We start from the raw sequence: 17,093 nt of genomic DNA, 5'->3' as shown, positions 1-17,093 counted from the left end.
CCCACAACATGATGCTGCCACCCCAGTGCTTCACGGTTGGGATGGTGTTCTTCGGCTCGCAAGCCTCCCCCTTTTTCCTCCAAACACAACGATGGTCATTATGGCCAAACAGTTCTATTTTTGTTTCTGTTTCATCAGACCAGAGGACATTTCTCCAAAAAGTACGATCTTTGTCCTCATGTGCAGTTGCAAACCGTAGTCAGGCTTTTTTATGGCGGTTTTGGAGCAGTGGCTTCTTCCTTGCTGAGCGGCCTTTCAGGTTATGTCGATATAGGACTCATTTCACTGTGGATATAGAGACTTTTGTACCTGTTTCCTCCAGCATCTTCACAAAGTCCTTTGCTGTTGTTATGGGATTGATTTGCACTTTTCGCACCAAAGTACGTTCATCTCTAGGAGACAGAACGCGTCTCCTTCCTGAGCGGTATGACGGCTGCGTGGTCCCATGGTGTTTATACTTGCGTATTATTGTTTGTACAGATGAACGTGGTACCTTCAGGCGTTTGGAAATTGCTCCCAAGGATGAACCAGACTTGTGGAGGTCTACAATTTTCTGAGGTCTTGGCTGATTTCTTTTGATTTTCCCATGATGGCAAGCAAAGAGGCACTGAGTTTGAACGTAGGCCTTGAAATACATCCACAGGTACACCTCCAATTGACTCAAATTATGTCAATTAGCCTATCAGAAGCTTCTAAAGCCATGACATCATTTTCTGGAATTTTCCAATCTGTTTAAAGGCACAGTCAACTTAGTGTATGTAAACTTCTGACCCACTGGAATTGTGATACAGTGAATTATAAGTGAAATAATCTGTCTGTAAACAATTGTTGGAAAAATGACTTGTGTCATACACAAAGTAGATGTCCTAACCGACTTCCCAAAACTATAGTTTGTTAACAAGAAATTTGTGGAGCGGTTGAAAAACGAGTTTTAATGACTCCAACCTAAGTGTATGTAAACTTCCGACTTCAACTGTATATTTCCACACTAGGAGGTAGGAATCATTTGAAGAGGCAAGGGAGGAGGATGGTCCATGTGATCTGCATAACATACCAATACCAATTGGCATACTTTGTACCTTGGCATACCTTTGGAACATTGTGTTAGCTAATCCAAATGTATAATTTTAAAAGGCTAATTGATCATTCAAAAAAACTTTTGCAATTATGTTAGCACAGCTGAAAACTGTTGTGCTGATTATATAAGCAATAAAACTGGCCTTCTTCAGACTAGTTGAGTAGCTGAAGCATCAGCATTTGCGGGTTCGATTATAGGCTCCAAATGGCCAGAAACAAATAACTTTCTTCTGAAACTAGTCAGTCTATTATTGTTCTGAGTATTTAAGGCTATTCCATTCGAGAAATTGCCAAGAAACTGAAGATCTCGTACAATGCTGTGTACTCTCCCTTCACAGAACAGTGCAAACTGGCTCTAACCAGAATAGAAAGAGGAATGAGAGGCCCCGGTGCACAACTGAGCAAGAGGACAAGTACATTAGAGTGTCTAGTTTGAGAAACAGACGCCTCACAAGTCCTCAACTGGCAGCTTCATTAAGTAGTACCCGCAAAACACCAGTCTCAACGTTAACAGTGAAGAGGTGACTCCGGGATGCTGGCCTTCTAGGCAGAGTTGCAAAGAAAAAGACATATCTCAGACTGGCCAATAAAACAAAAGATTAAGATGGGCAAAATAACACTGACACTAGAGAGAGGAAGACTGGAAAAAAGTGTTATGGACAGACTAATCTAAGTTTGAGCTATTCGGCTCACAAAGAAGAACATTTATGAGACGCAGAAAAAATGAAAAGATGCTGGAGTAGTGCTTGACGCCATCTGTTAAGCATGGTGGAGGCAATGTGATGGTCTGGGGGTGCTTTGGTGATGGTAAAGTGGGAGATTTGTACAGGGTAAAATGGATCTTGAAGAAGGAAGGCTATCACTCCATTTTGCAATGCCATGCCATACCCTGTGGATGGCGCTTAATTGGAGCCAATTTCCTCCTACAACAGGACAATGACCCAAAGCACAGCTCCAAACTATGCAATAACTATTTAGGGAAGAAGTCAGCTGGTATTCTGTCTACAATGGAGTGGCCAGCACAGTCACCAGATATCAAACCTATTGAGCTGTTGTGGGAGCCGTATGGTACATAAGGAGTGCCCATCAAGCCAATCCAACTTGTGGGAAGTGCTTCAGGAAGCATGGGGTGAAATCTCTTCAGATTACCTCAACAAATTGACAACTAGAATGCCAAAGGTCTGCAAGGCTGTAATTGCTGCAAATGGAAGATTCTTTGACGAAAGCAACGTTTTAAGGACACAATTATTATTTCAATTAAAAATCATTATTTAATACCTTGTCAACGTCTTAACTATATTTCCTATTCATTTTGCAACTCAGTTCATGTATGTTTTCATGGAAAACAAGGACATTTCTAGGTGACCCCCAAACTTTGGAACGGTAGTGTATGTCAATGGGATGTTGTCACCACCCGAGTCTTGTCTGAATCCTGCTTTTGGTCTCAACCAAAATCTAGGCTTTTAAGTTAGGCTTTTTTTAAATGTAACCTTTATTTAACTAGGCATGTCGGTTAAGAACAAATTCTTATTTACAATGACGCCCTAGGAACAGTGGGTTAACTGCCTTGTTCAGATTTTCACATTGTCAGCTCGAGGATTCAATCCACCAACCTTTCGGTTACTGGCCCAACGCTCTAAGCGCTAGGCTACCTGCCGGCTTGATCCAACTGTCATTAGTCTGTTAATACTGATACTTTGTAAAGATATTATCCACATGTGTTGAAAGTAACATATTATGTTTTGAGAAATTAGTGTGCAGAGTTTGCGCAAACTAAACTCATAAGATGTTAGGGTACCAATGACGGACGTTGCGAAACAATAGTTCTGAGGTAAAAAAATATCCTTTATTATATTACTACCCCCAAGCCAGATCACGGTGAGCAAATTTATTCAGGAAAAGACAGCAGAGGCCCTTGAATAAATGATAAGCTTTCCTGATTTAGTACATGTGTGGAGCTCTGCGCTATCACCAAGGAAATGGGTTAATTTAACACCTCAGGTTCAAAGAGCAGGCTCGCCAAGCCGAAGGCCAGACTAGAATGAATAGTGTCATGCTTTGTTGATTTCAGTATAGTCATTAACTGTAAAGCATCTTGGTTCCCTCTGCTTCCCATTTTCAATGGACACTGCCGTTTGATTCATTATGCAGCTCACCACTTCTGGGCGGAGATATTGACAAGGCTCGACAAAAGCAAATGGTATCTTTTTCAGAAAGAGGAAATTGGTGCTCATTGCAATCGTGGCCAGTACATTATTAGAACATGAGTCTTTTGAAATGGGGACACAGCTACAGTGACCCCATTTAGTTCAGAATACTATTCAGAATGTCTTCGGAATCCAGTCTCTCGGTTGGATAATGTACTGGCGATTACTTTAAGTGAAACTGCAAATCGTCTTGAAATGAGTGGTGAGCTCAGCCGGAGGAAGCATAGTTGATTTAAATGGCCATCTCTTCCACTGAAACACACGTCATAGAGACCTATAGTGCAAATAATTCAAGTAATATTTAATCCTATGAAGTCCAGGAAAGTCCTTGTTTAACAAAGGTAGGCTGATAAATATTTCGCTCAACAACCTCTAAGTTTTTAATTTATACATTTTTTATACATTTATACATTTTGAAAACTTCTTATTGAACAATCTAATCTGTAAAGTATTACCATAACGCTAAAAATAGCAGTACTGTAGCAGAGCTCAAATTAACCATTACTCTAATCAGTGTTTTCTCTGCTATCAGGCAGGATATGGAGCTGGATAAAAAATAACTCCAAGGCCAGAAATGTCCAAATAAACCACTGATGGAGAAATTGCTCGACACGTTCACTGAGTCCGTCTGAACGTATTCCATTGTGTTTCTGCCGATCATACTCAGTATGGGTCAGAACACAGCCTACTCAGCTCATCTGGAAACATCATCACTACTGATCAGATCCACATCAAATGAAATCATTCCACTTCGCTTCAAAACTCAAAGACATTTGAGCATTGGACATATCAAACATTTACACATTGCATTTGAAACCATTTCAAGCCAAAGGCTTTGAAAAGCACTCCTGGTCAAATATGCTGTGTTGCGCATTTAGTTGAAGAGTACAATAAAACACAAAATGTGCATGCTTTTCCTGGAGAACATTCTGATGAAGCATAATTTGAACGGAAAGCTTAATGTTACACAGTACAAACTTCATGTTATACAGTACAAGCTATACAGAGTACTATCCTATCTGTTAGAAGCACAGTTACCGAAGAGAAATACCCTTGTAAATTAATTTGTAGCATGCAAAATACATCTTCTCCATGGACTGAAAGGCTTTATCCTGTCATATGACACAGGATGTCGAGGCCACCAGGAAATGATAGCGAAGAGTGATTGGATGACAGGCAGCCGGTCAAAAAAATCTGCGGTGAGCTAAATGAGGCTATAACAGCTGGGAAGCAACACCATGGCAGAATGATCACCCAGATGTGAAAACTGCCGAGCTGGTTTAAAATGACTCAGCAAAAAAGAAAAGCCAATTTCAGCTTTGATACCTAAAAGTGCTGTATAATTTATTGATTTTAAGATGTGTTTGGCCTCTCAGTCGCCTTTTCCACCTGCAATTAAACGGGGGGAAATGTACGTGTGAGAATTGACTGATATAAGGATGTGTCAAACAATCTGGCATGAGGATCCTCATAGCAGCACAATCCCCATTAATTGACCTCTAAAATGGCACAGCTGAGGTTTTAATAGATGTTTCTCACCGGAGATGACCTGCTACACACTTTGGTGGGAAAATGAAAAGTAAGCTGTTACTTGGAAGTAACTTCTCACAACAACACGCATTGGCCGAAGGAGGGGGAGAGCTATTTCAGATGTGCCCCAAAATACAGCGTGCATGCTTAGAATATAAATTAGATACAGTTTGAACTATACATAGGTGGTGTTCTCTTATGATGATGGTACACTGGCAATCTCTACTGTGGCTACCATTATCTGAAAGCTGAGCTAAATCAGCGTAGAAAAGAAAGAGACAACGAACATAAAGAGAGTGAGAAAAATGTGAATGTATAGAAGTGAACCACGGAGACAAATGGAATTCAAAAAGGCATGTACACAAATCACAACCATCAAAATGGTGTTTAAAGCAGGGTATTGGGGAGGGTGAGTGAAATAGGAGGTGCAAGCACGTAGGGGCATTGTATTGGATGTTCCTATGGTAGGCTGTTTTAAGCAGGCTCATACTTCAAAGACAGGGCTGCACACCTCACTGTTCTGACTCTGGTCAAGCTGTCCTGAATTCACTCAGCGGAAACGCACAAGAGAACAAATGTATGGCTCGGCACCAGCTACCACCACTTACCAATTCTGTTAATTACCACTTGTGTTTAAACAGCAACACAGCTTTCTGTTTTTCTGACACTCACAAGGCAAAGGCAAAATTATGGTGAGCAAGATAAATTATGCAATAGTCATTTATGTATATTACAGGAATACAAGAAAAGGACGTATGAATTTAGTTGCTAACGAGAGAGAGAGAGAGAGAGAGAGAGAGAGAGAGAGTATCTCATCCTGGAATATACAAGGTCTGAGGTCATCTGCCTTTGGCCTAAAGAGCAGGAACCCAGACTTCATCAAAGAAATTGGAAATAGACATTGTCATCCTACAAGAAACATGGTATAGAAGAAACGGACACACTGGTTGCCCTCTAGGTTACAAAGAGCCGGTAGCACCATCCACCAAACTACCAGGTGTGAAACAGGGAAGAGACTCAGGGGGTATGCTAATTTGGTATAGAGCAGACCTAACCCACTCTATTAAATTAGTCAAAACAGGAACATTTTACATCTCGCTAGAAATTAAAAGGTAAAATTATCTCAACAGTGAAAAATGTCCTCATGTGTGCTACCTATATCCCCCCAATAGAATCCCCATAGTTTAACTATGACAGCTTCTCCATCCTAGAGGGGGAGATCTACCATTTCCAGGCACAGGGACATGTACTAGTGGATGGTGACCTAAATGCCAGAACTGAACAAGAACCTGACACTCTCAGCACACAGGGGGACAAACACCTACCTGGAGGTGACAGTATTCCCTCCCAAATATGCCCCTTTAGACACAACTATGACAAAATAACCTACAAAAATGGGTCACAATTCCTGCAGCTCTGTCGCATGGTGGGTCTGTACATAACCAATGGTAGGCTTCGAGGAGAGTCCTATGGTAGGTACACCTACAGCTCATCCCTTGGCAGTAGTACTTTATCCCTGACCTCAACCCAGAGTTTCTCAGAGCGTTCACAGTCAGCCCATTAACACCCTTATCAGATCACAGCAAAATAACAGTCTAACTAAACAGAGCAATACTCAATCGTGACGCATCAAAGCCAAAGGAACTGCACAATTTTAAGAAATGCTATAGATGGAAGGAAAGTATTGTAGAAACCTACCAAAAAACAATTAGGCAACAACAAATTCAATCCCTTTTAGACAAAAAATTTCACTGTAATAGTGAAGGTGTAAACTTGGCAGTAGAAAGCCTAAACAGTATATTTGACCTTTCAGCTTCCCCATCAAATCAAAAAATTTAAAGCAGACAACCTAAGAAAATTAACAACAATGACAAATGGTTTGATGAAGAATGCCAAAACCTAAGAAAGAAATTGAGAAACCTTTTCAAACAAAAACATAGAGACCCAGAAACAAAGATGTGCGGATAAACCACTTCTCCAATCCTTTTGGCTCTATTACAAAGAACAAACAGCAAAAACATATGCATAATCAATTACAAATCTTAGAATCAGCTATTAAAGACTACCAGAACCCACTGGATTCTACAATTACATTGAATGAACTACAGGACAAAATACAAACCCTCCAACCCAAAAAGGCCTGTGGAGCTGATGGTATCCTACATGAAATGATAAAATATACAGACCACAAATTCCAATTGGCTATTCTTAAGCTCTTTAACATCATCCTCAGCTCTGGCATCTTCCCCAATATTTGGGACCAAGGACTGATAACCCCAATCCACAAAAGTGGAGACAAATTTGACCCCAATAACTACCGTGGGATATGCGTCAACAGCAACCTTGAGAAAATCCTCTGCATTATCATGAACAGCACAGCTGTACATTTCCTCAGTGAAAACAATGTACTGAGCAAATGTCAAATTGGCTTTTCACTAAATTACCATACGACAGACCACATATTCACCCTGCACACCCTAATTGACAAACAAACAAAGGCAAAGTCTTGTCATGCATTGTTGACTTCAAAATAGCTTTTGACTCAATTTGGCAATGGAAAGTGGTGTTGGGGCAAAAACATACGACGTTAAAAAATCCATGTACACTAACAACAAGTGTGAGGTTAAAATTAACAAAAAACACACACATTTCTTTCCACAGGGCCGTGGGAATGACAGGGATGCAGCTTAAGCCCCACCCTCTTCAACATATATTTCAACAAATTGGCAAGGGCAATAGAACAGTCTGCAGCACCCGGCCTCACCCTACTAGAATCTGAAGTCAAATTTCTACTGTTTGCTGATGATCTGGTGCTTCTGTTCCAAACCAAGGAGGGCCTACAGCAGCACCTAGATCTTCTGCACAAATTCTGTCAGACCTTGGCCCTGACAGTAAATCTTGCCAGGACCACAAACAAATTCCATCTAGACACCGTTGCCCTAGAGCACACAAAAAACGATACATACCTCGGCCTAAACATCAGCGCCACAGGTAACTTCCACAAAGCTGTGAACGATCTGAGAGACAAGGCAAGAAGGGCCTCCTATGCCATCAAAGGGAACATAAAAGTTGACATAGCAATTAGGATCTGGCTAAAAATACTTGAATCGGTTATAGAACCCATTGCCCTTTATTGTTGTGAGGTCTGGGGTCCGCTCACCAACCAAGATTTCAAAAAATGGCAAAAACACCAAATTCAGACTGCATGCAGAAACCTGCAAAAAAATATATTATGTGTACAACTGTCACACCCTGACCATAGAGAGCTTTTTATTCTCTATGTTGGTTAGGTCGGGGTGTGACTAGGGTGGGACATCTAGGTGATTATATTTCTATGTTGGCCTGGTATGGTTCCCAATCAGAGGCAGCTGTTTATCGTTGTCTCTGATTGGGGATCATATTTAGACAGCCATTTCCCCTTTGTGCTTTGTGGGATCTTGTCTATGTATCGTTGCCTGTGAGCACTATAGTAGCTTCACGTTTCGTTTTGCGATTTATTGTTTTCTTTGAGTTTCACTACCTAATAAAGAGGATGGAACCATACCACGCTGCACCTTGGTCCACTCATTATAACGATCATGACAGAAGATCCCACCAACAAAGGACCAAGCAGCGTGCCCAGGAGGAGGAAGTATCCTGGACTTGGGAAGAGATTCTGGATGGGAATGGATCCTGGACTTGGGAAGAAATCCTGTCAGGACAGGATCGCCTTCCGTGGAAGCAGACACAAGCGGTGAGGGAAGAACAGCGACGACGCCAGGGTTCGCGGCCACGACGCAAGCCGAAAAGACAGCCCAAAATGTTTTTTGGGGGGGGCACACAGAGTGGTCGGCGATGCTGAGGAGTGAACCAGAGACTGGCAGTGAGTTGAGGGAGAATGTGGAGGAGAGAGAAATGAGAGAGTTATTGAATTGGTGGAGGATGCACGACATTTGCCCTAAGGAGCGTGTTATCGATTTAAAGCCACCTGAGTCAGCTCTCCGTACTCATCCTGAGAAAGTGTGTTAAAGTTCCGGTACAAGTGATGCCGGCTATACGCACCAGGTCTCCAGTATGCCTTCCCAGCCTAGTACGTCCTGTGCCAACTCCCCGTACTAGTCCTGAGAAGTGTGTTAAAGTTCCAGTACAATTGATGCAGGCTATACGCACCAGGTCTCCAGTGCGCCTTAACAGCCCAGTACATCCTGTGCCAACTCCTCGCACTCACCGTATGAAGAGTGTCATCGTTCCGGTACAATGAGTGCCGGTTCTACGCACCGTGTCTCCAGTGCGCCTCCACAGCCCGATACGTTCTGTTCCTGCTCCTCGCACTCTCCCAAAAGTGTGCCTTCCCAGTCAGGTACGTCCTGTACCTGCTCCCCGCACTCTCCCTGAGGTGCATGTCACCAGCCCGGTGCCACCTGTACCGGCCCCATGCATCAGGCCTCCAGTGCGCCTCCACAGTCCAGTACGTCCTGTGCCTCCTCCCCGCAATCGCCCTGAGGTGCGTGTAACCAGCCCGGTGCCACCTGTACCGGTCCCACGCATTAGGCCTCCAGTGCGCCTCCACAGTCCAGTACGTCCTGTGCCTCCTCCCCGCACTCACCCTGAGGTGCGTGTCACCAGCCCGGTGCCACCTGTACCGGCCCCACGCATCAGGCCTCCAGTGCGTCTCCACAGTCCAGTACGTCCTGTGCCTCCTTCCCGCACTCACCCTGAGGTGCGTATCACCAGCCCGGTGCCAGCTGTACCGGCCCCACGCATCAGGCCTCCAGTGCGCCTCCACAGTCCAGAGCTTCCGGCGACAGTTCCCAGTCCAGAGCTTCCGACGACAGCTCCCAGTCCAGAGCTTCCGGCGACAGTTCCCAGTCCAGAGCTTCCAGGGACAGTTCCCAGTCCAGAGCTTCCGGCGAAAGTTCCCAGTCCAGAGCTTCCGGCGATGTTTCACAGTCCGGACCTCCAACGACTGTCCACAGTCCGGAACCTCCAACGACGGTCCACAGTCCGGAACCTCCAACGACGGTCCACATTCCGGAACTTCCTGAGACGGTCCGCCGTCCGGATTCTCCTGAGACGGTCCGCAGTCCGGAACCTCCTTGAGACGGTCCGCGGTCCGGAACCTCCTGAGACCGTCCAGGATCCGGAACCTCCTGAGATGGTCAACGGTCCGGAACCACCAGCGATGGTCGGCAGTCCAGAGCCTCTAGCGACGGTCTGCGGACCAGAGCTTCCAGCGACGGTCTGCCGTCCAGGGTCTTCAGCGACGGTCTGCGATCCAGAGTCTCCAGCGACGGTCTACGGTCCAGAGCTTCCTGCGACGGTATGCAGTCCAGAGCCTCCTGCAAGGGTTCCCAGTCCGGAGCCTCCGGCAACGATCCATGTTCCGGAGTCCCCGGCGACAATCTACGGTCCGGAGCATCCGGCGACGATCTACGGTCCGGAGTCCCCGGCGACGATCCACGGTCCAGAGTCCCCGGCGACGATCCACGGTCTGGAGCCTCCGGCGACGGGATCTTGTTTATGTATTGTTGCCTGTGAGCACTATAGTAGCTACACGTTTCGTTTTGCGATTTATCGTTTTTTTTTGTTTCACTACCTAATAAAGAAGATGGAACCATACCACGCTGCACCTTGGTCCACTCATTATAACGATCGTGACAACAACGTAAAACACCAAATAATGTATGCAGAGCCGATACCCGCTAATTATCAAAATCCAGAAAAGAGCCGTTCAATTCTACAACCACCTAAAAGGAAGCAATTCCCAAACCTTCCATAACAAAGCCATCACCTACAGAGAGATGAACCTGGAGAAGAGTCCCCTAAGCAAGCTGGTCCTGGGGCTATGTTCACAAACACAAACAGACCCCACAGAGCCCCAGGACAGCAACACAATTAGACCCAACCAAATCATGAGAAAACAAAAAGATAATTACATGACATATAAGAAAGATTTAACAAATAAACATAGCAGACTAGAATGCTTTTTGGCCCTAAACAGAGAGTACACAGTGGCAGAATACCTGACCAGCTTTGACTATGTACAGACTCAGTGAGCCCATGAAATTTACAAAAATGTATTGCTACTTATTGGCATTGGGCGAACCATATACACAATCGCAAATACCACTCAAATGGACGGCAGTTCATCAAAAACATATTGCAAGCGGAACATTGCAAATGCCAAGTGTCATAAACCAAAAATCCCATAGGGGCGAGCATGCTCCACCGTAAGATTTCATATGGGAAATGGTCACAAAGTCAGGTCTCCAGGGTGAAATTTTAAAACCTCATACAAAGTGCTTTTTGGATGTTTTCGAAATGTTTGTCAATTATGTAGTAACCGTATGGACATACATTTGTGTTATTTTATTGAGTTTGTCCATAAGGCCTATGTTTTGTCCATTTGCCATATATGATCATAGGAAGTCGGCTTCCGAACCCAAAAGTCAGTGAACCATGTCCAAATGGTATAAGAAATGTCCATATGGCATATATCAATAATGAAAGTACCAAATCAGGATGTTATGTCCATTTGCCATATATGATCATAGGAAGTCGGCTTCCGAACCCAGAAGTCAGTGAACCATGTCCAAATGGTATAAGAAATGTCCAAATGGCATATATAAGTATTGAAAGTACCAAATCAGGATGTTATGTCCATTTGCCATATATGATCATAGGAAGTTGGCTTCTGAACCCAAAAGTCAGTGAACCATGTCCAAATGGGATAAGAAATGTCCAAATGGCATATATCAATATTGAAAGTACCACATCAGGGTGTTATGTCCATTTGTCATATTTGATCATAGGAAGTCGGACAATATAGCATATGTGTAATGGACACTGTCCAATCACTCGTTGGTGTTGATTTCAGCCTGTTCATTTGTTCATGGTAAATCCCTCATTAAATACATTGGAAATGTACAATTGTACACTGTCCATTTGCAATGTATTACAATGGGCATTTACTATCACGAATTGGACATGCTCTAATATACTGCTGAAATGCCCAATTGTCTGGCTCGTTGAACTCGAGATGGCCTAGCATTGATAGTGGGTCCTCTCCATCGCTCGTTGGTGTTGATTTCAGCCTGTCCATTTGGTGATGATAAATCCTTCAATATATTATACTGCCAACAAGTCAGCCATCAGTCAATAACATCAATAATACTGACACCAAACTCACTTTGTCCAACTCTTTTAGAAGCCAACTATCCCATATTTCAGAGCCGGCCACAATTCATAGCGCCTTCTGTTAAAAACATTAAAAAACTTCAAAAACATAGTTACGTTCGAGCTGCGGGTCCAGTTCTGACATTATGTGTAGGCCTAGCTGAGGCATCCCTGAATCCCGAGTTCTGGGTCAATAAGTCATTCGGAACCCGAGCAGCAACCTTAATTAGTGCTAAAAATTAACTTATTTCGGGGATTGCTACGTGGTCCCTGAACGAGCTATCAGACAGAAACGTGTAGGGTCAGTCTCTATGGGCCGAGGCGGTTTCAATGCACCTAGTCTTGTGATTCTGGGACTTTCCTAAATGTCGTAATTTTTGCGATGTTAAAAATGTATTGAATACATTGCAGAGCCACAACTCACCATGCACTACCGACTTAAGCTCTAGAACAGGTTTATAAAGTTTCAGAGCTCTAGGTCTGACGCTTCTTTGATGATTCAAACGCCGGTATCTATTGCAGGCTCTATATGTCTGTAAGCCCCACACTGTGTCACTCCATCCTGGCTGTGTGTGTGTGTGTGTGTGTGTGTGTGTGTGTGTGTGTGTGTGTGTGTGTGTGTGTGTGTGTGTGTGTGTGTGTGTGTGTGTGTGTGTGTGTGTGTGTGTGTGTGTGTGTGTGTGTGTGTGTGTGTGTGTAAGTTCTTTCTTGGACATCTGATGGGAGAACTGACTGATTTACAGTTCATGAGGGTTGCCTAATCACACATATTACATTTTGGAAAGATGTGATCTTTTTAAACACATATCCTCATTGGGGCAGGCTTTTACAGAATACTGAGTTTCAAGTCTTTACGTGAAAAACTAACTGATTTACAGAGGGTTGAATGCAGTGTTTTTCACTAATTGTAGGTTGTGAAATCAAAACCACTTTTAGGGTCAATTTATTCACTTCCGGTTGCTCCAGGAAGCTTAAAATCAACACAGGTAATCCTCATAGTGGCCTGATGGATTGTCATTGAAGACAGTTTGATATGGCAATCATAACCCACATAGGCATCAGGTTGAAGTTATGGGAGCAGGCAATGTATTCCTATAGGAAGAGATGTCAATGCAAACTGTTAGAAGAAAACACCCTGTTTTCATTGTTAAGGGTTAATTCCACACAGTCAAGATTATGCTTGCACAGATTTGGAGGACCTGAGGAACCTTCCTGTGGTGCTTCTAGCCTTAACGGTTCTGCCACTGTCACCCAAAAGCACCTCAAATTTAGGTCAGGTTTCATTTTGGGCCTACTTTTTTGCACAGTCGCTGCGGTCAGACCGAGCGAGCTACGGTCAATGTCCTTGAACTCGGCATGGCATAGAGACTATGTTGATGCCATTTGTTTCCCTTTCTGTGATGATTTAGCCTACCCATTTTGGGATTTCAGCTCTATTTAATGGAAGTTCATACTTCCCCTTTAGGATATGAAGGGGACCGTTCAATCGTTTGATGTTGATATCTGTAGTGGTACAGCTGATCCTGAACACATGGCAAGAATTTAGAAAATTGCCTGCACAGAAGCAGAGATAGAGCATAACCTGTAAACCCATGTTATCCTTAGGGAGAAACTCGGATGTGTCAGACTGCATGAACCGGCGAGCGCAGCTAGAATAACCGTGGTTTATCCACCCCAACCTCCCCCCGATGAGCCCATCGAAAACGGCGTGTTTCTGTATGACCCAGAGGCCGCAAACATGTCCAAAGCATGTTGAAAACTACTTGAAACTGAGCTGCACTTCCTAACCTCCTGCCAAATGTATGCCCATATCAGAGACACATATTTCCCTCAGATTACATAGACCACCAAAGAATTTGAAAACAAATTCAATTTTGATAAACTCCCATATCTATTGGGTGAAATACCACAGTGTGCAATGACAGCAGCAATATATGTGACCTGTTACCACAAGAAAAGGGCAACCAGTGAAGAACAAACACCATTGTAACTACAACCCATATTATTGTTAATTTCCCTTCTGTACTTTAACTATTTGCACATAGTCACTATAACAGAGCTCCAGAGTTCCTCTGTGGAGATGGGAGAACCTTCCAGAAAGACAACCATCTCTGCAGCACTCCACCAATCAGGCCTTTATGGTAGAGTGGCCAGACGGAAGCCACTCCTGCTTGGAGTTTGCCAAAAGGCACCTAAAGGACTCTTAGACCATGAGAAACAAGATTATCTGGTCTGATGAAACCAAGATCAAACTCTTTGGACTGAATGCCAAGCATCAAGTCTGGAGGAAAACTGGCACCATCCCTATGGTGAAGCATGGTGGTGGCAGCATCATGCTGTGGGGATGTTTTTCAGCAGCAAGGACTGGGAAACTAGTCAGGACTGAGGGAAAGATTAATGGAGCAAAGTACAGAGAGATCCTTGAAGAAAACCTGCTCCAGGGCGCTCAGAACCTCAGACTGTGGCGAAGGTTCACCTTCCAAAAGGACAACGACCCTAAGCACACAGCAAAGACAACGCAGGAGTGGCTTCGGGACAAGTCTCTGAATGTCCTTGAGTGGACCAGCCAGAGCCAGGACTTGAACCCGATCGAACATCTCTGGAAAGACCTGAAAATAGCTGTGAGGCGACGCTCCCCATCCAACCTGACAGAGCTTGAGTGGTTCTGAGCTTATATCAACATTACCCAGGTAAGCTAACAGTTACAGAAATCAGGAATGCAAACAGGCTCTATCTATCTGAGCTACTGTGTCCAACACACTACGACCTGTTATGTTGGGCGCCTTCTGACCAATGATATGTATTGTTAAAATAAAGGTTTAAGGAATTACAGGCATGCACCACATTACTACAAGACTTAACAGCTCACACAATCAAGCCTGGTGGTCTTGTAAGTATAAAAGCAAAGCTTGCTTTCATTTAATGGGATACTATCTTATTGTACTATCTTATCCAATACTTTTCCTTGTATGTGGTACAAATCACATTATTATGGGATCCACCTCCTCTCAGACTATGAACCTGCAAAAATAAATATGACAACCTATCACGTTTCAGGTAAGACCCAGACGCAGACAACGTCAAAGTAACAACAGTTTATTATTAACCCAACAGGGGCAGGCAAAAGACAGGTCAAGAGCAGGCAGGGGTCAGTAATCCAGATAGGTGGGGCAAAAGTACAGGACGGCAGGCAGGCTCAGGGTAAGGCCAGGCAGAAAAGGTCAAAACCGGGAAAACTAGAAAACAGGAACAATCGAGAGACAGAACAAAGGGAAAAACGCTGGTAGGTTTGACGAAACAAAACAAACTGGCAACAGACAAACAGAGAACACAGGTATAAATACACAGGGGATAATGAGGAAGATGGGCGACACCAGGAGGGGGGTGGAGACAATCATAAAGGCAGGTGAAACAGATCAGGGTGTGACACAACCGAATTCAAAAATATCAGTTGCTGAAAACATCTGGTCAAACAAGAAACATGTGGGAGGATTTGACAGCTTTAGCGGAGGAGGGGACAGGAGAAATTAATGTTCATCACTCACCATGCTAGGTCATCAGATGCTCCCAAAAAAATATGTCCCTGCAAAAACAATTTACGCTAACTAGCTATGTTTTTTCCTTATTGGACCTGCGTTTACAATGTATCAAATTTAAGTTTGTGTGTAGTTGTTGGTTTAGCTTTCTGTACCTTTGTAGAAAGTAAGGTCTGCATGTGTAGACGCTTATTGCGTAATGATTGCAAGGTGTCACAATATATTTTCCAACTGTTCCAACTGTTGTCCCAACTGCCTACCAACTGTCCCATTATCAATCAAATCAATCAAATGTATTTAAAAAGCCCTTCTTACATCAGCTGATGTCACAAAGTGCTGTACAGAAACCCAGCCTAAAACCCCAAACAGCAAGCAATGCAGGTGTAGAAGCACGATGAAAAACTCCCTAGAAAGGCCAGAACCTAGGAAGAAACCTAGAAAGGAACCAGGCTATGAGGGGTGGCCAGTCCTCTTCTAGCTGTGCCGGGTGGAGATTATAACAGAACATGGCCAAGATGTTCAAATGTTCATAGATGACCAGCAGGTTCAGATAATAATAATCACAGTGGTTGTAGAGGGTACAACAGGTCAGCACCTCAGGAGTAAATGTCAGTTGGCTTTTCATAGCCGATCATTCAGAGTATCTCTACCACACCTGCAGTCTCTAGAGAGTTGAAAACAGCAGGTCTGGGACAAGGTAGCACGTCCGGTGAACAGGTCAGGGTTCCATAACCACAGGCAGAACAGTTGGAACTGGAGCAACAGCACGAGCAGGTGGACTGGGGTGTTGGGGATGAATCAGAATTAGTTGGGTAACATAGATAAGATGTTTTATTTTCATAATATGCTTGTGAGATACTTGTCATTAAAATATTTCCCTTTGGACTATAGGGTTGGCAGTTGCAGTTATCACTTTTCAGCTAGGGCTTAGTCACTTGGGGCCCAGAGAGGGGAGAGGTCAGGCTTGTCTTCATAGGTCAATGTATCTGTTAAACAATGTCTGTACGCCAGTCACTCCCTCCTTTTCTCATTGGGGGGAGGAGTATGGCAGTGTCTGGAACCATTGTATGTCCCCTCTGAGGTTGCCCTTATCTTGACCTAGTATATGACCTAAGAGGCTCACTGTCTTCAGTGAGTTTGTGCAGGTTTGGGTGTATTTGAGATGGGAGTATCTGGAATTGACAATTGATATATGCCATTGGATGAGGTAATGTTTTAGTACTATAAAGTACCAAGAATGAGATAAGAACCTTGTTTAGGAGACCAAACTGAACGATAATTTATAGCGAATGCTGTCTAGCTATGGGATACTCCTCTCTCAAGTAAAATTCTTTCTTTGTGAAGCAGTTCCTATTATCTGTGGTTTGTCATGTCGACTAGGGGGTGGATCTTTGCTATAAAAGATCTCAGTTGCCATTATGTTGGCCACTCTCAACTTTTCATTAGAGATACTGAAATGTTGAAAGTCAAAATGCTATTGCAAAAGCTTAATTATTATTAAAGGTGAAGTTTAAGTATAACTCTGACTGGTGTGTGGTTTGCTCTCTCATCATTTGGTAATACAGGAAATTGCCACGACAGGGGACAG

Source organism: Salvelinus alpinus, chromosome 5 (genome assembly GCF_045679555.1).
Source record: "Salvelinus alpinus chromosome 5, SLU_Salpinus.1, whole genome shotgun sequence".
Lineage (NCBI taxonomy): Eukaryota > Metazoa > Chordata > Actinopteri > Salmoniformes > Salmonidae > Salvelinus > Salvelinus alpinus.
The sequence above is the reverse complement of the archived record's forward strand: the minus strand, read 5'-3'. Positions refer to the sequence as shown.